Raw genomic sequence first — 2,500 nt, 5'->3', positions numbered from 1 at the left:
TGTGAAACACCAGCAGTGTGCTGCTACCATGGTGTATGACACACCAGCAGTGTGCTGCTACCATGGTGTATGACACACCAGCAGTGTGCTGCTACCATGGTGTATGACACCAGCAGTGTGCTACTACCATGGTGTGTGACACACCAGCAGTGTGCTGCTACCATGGTGTATGACACACCAGCAGTGTGCTGCTACCATGGTGTATGACACACCAGCAGTGTGCTGCTACCATGGTGTATGACACACCAGGAGTGTGCTGCTACCATGGTGTATGACACACCTGCAGTGTGCTGCTACCATGGTGTATGACACACCAGCAGTGTGCTGATACCATGGTGTATGACACACCAGCAGTGTGCTGATACCATGGTTTATGACACACCAGCAGTGTGCTGATACCATGGTGTATGACACACCAGCAGTGTGCTGCTACCATGGTGTGTGACACCAGCAGTGTGCTGCTACCATGGTGTATGACACACCAGCAGTGTGCTGCTAGCATGGTGTATGACACACCAGGAGTGTGCTGCTACTATGGTGTATGACACACCTGCAGTGTGCTGCTACCATGGTGTATGACACACCTGCAGTGTGCTGATACCATGGTGTATGACACACCAGCAGTGTGCTGCTACCATGGTGTATGACACACCAGCAGTGTGCTGCTACCATGGTGTATGACACACCAGCAGTGTGCCACCACCACCATCCGCTGCTCTGTGTTGATATTGCTAATAAGATGGTGGGAACACTTGCAGTGAGGAATTAGACACACGTGCAACACCTGGGTGTCTAGACACATGTGCAACACCTGGGTGTCTAGACACATGTGCAACACCTGGGTGTCTTGAACTGAAGACGTTTCACCAATCAGTGGATTTATTAATTCAATACAGTGATGATATGAAAAAACAGTGGAAGACAGGGTAATCAGTCCCTCAACCCGGGCATGTCTTACTTACGTCCACTGGAGGATGTCACTCAGCAGTGACCTGACTTCAACTGCTGCACTTCACTACATCAGAATCTTTCTGTCTACACTCATGATTCATCAAGACTAAGGTACTACTCACATGCTGCCAGCTTGAGGGACTGATTACCTCATCTTCCACAGTCCTCCGTATATAGTTCTACAAGACTGAGGAAATGGTTGCCTCATCTTCTGCTGTCTTCTCATATCACTGGATGGCAAAACGTCATCAAATGAAGATTACGTTTCTTCTAATACGTCATCTTGTCAGTGTAGCACAACAATAATACAATAACAGTCGTAGATTTTGGCTACCTAACTACATGTTTACGTAGTCGTAGTGTAAATCTCACTCTGCGGCTACTTCTAGAGTTTTTTTCAACGCAACGGCCGTATCCCACCGAGGCAGTGCGACTTGAAGAGAAAAGCAAGCGGTTACTATCCCCTTTCTCCCGGCATTTATACAGGAGAAGGGCTTACTAGCCCCTTTCTCCCGGCATTTATACAGGAGAAGGGCTTACTAGCCCCTTTCTCCCGGCATTTGTACAGGAGAAAGGCTTACTAGCCCCTTTCTCCCGGCATTTGTACAGGAGAAGGGCTTACTAGCCCCTTTCTCCATGCATTTATACAGGAGAAGGGCTGACTAGCCCCTTTCTCCATTCATTTATACAGGAGAAGGGCTGACTAGCCCCTTTCTCCCGGCATTTATACAGGAGAAGGGCTGACTAGCCCCTTACTCCCGGCATTTATACAGGAGAAGGGCTGACTAGCCCCTTTCTCCCGGCATTTATACAGGAGAAGGGCTTACTAGCCCCTTTCTCCCGGCATTTATACAGGAGAAGGGCTTACTAGCCCCTTTCTCCCGGCATTTATACAGGAGAAGGGCTTACTAGCCCCTTTCTCCCGGCATTTATACAGGAGAAGGGCTTACTAGCCCCTTTCTCCCGGCATTTATACAGGAGAAGGGCTTACTAGCCCCTTTCTCCCGGCATTTATACAGAAGAAGGGCTTACTAGCCCCTTTCTCTCGGCATTTATACAGAAGAAGGGCTTACTAGCCCCTTTCTCCCGGCATTTATACAGAAGAAGGGCTTACTAGCCCCTTTCTCCCGGCATTTATACAGAAGAAGGGCTTACTAGCCCCTTTCTCCCGGCATTTATACAGGAGAAGGGCTTACTAGCCCCTTTCTCCCGGCATTTACACAGGAGAAGGGCTTACTAGCCCCTTTCTCCCGGCATTTATACAGGAGAAGGGCTTACTAGCCCCTTTCTCCCGGCATTTATACAGGAAAAGGGCTTACTAGCCCCTTTCTCCCGGCATTTATACAGGAGAAGGGCTTACTAGCCCCTTTCTCCCGGCATTTATACAGGAGAAGGGCTTATTAGCCCCTTTCTCCCGGCATTTATACAGGAGAAGGACTTACTAGCCCCTTTCTCCCGACATTTATACAGGAGAAGGGCTTACTAGCCCCTTTCTCCCGGCATTTATACAGGAGAAGGGCTTACTAGCCCCTTTCTCCCGGCATTTATA

Source organism: Cherax quadricarinatus, chromosome 23 (genome assembly GCF_038502225.1).
Source record: "Cherax quadricarinatus isolate ZL_2023a chromosome 23, ASM3850222v1, whole genome shotgun sequence".
In the NCBI taxonomy this organism is placed as follows: Eukaryota; Metazoa; Arthropoda; class Malacostraca; order Decapoda; family Parastacidae; genus Cherax; species Cherax quadricarinatus.
This window is presented reverse-complemented; position numbering follows the sequence as displayed.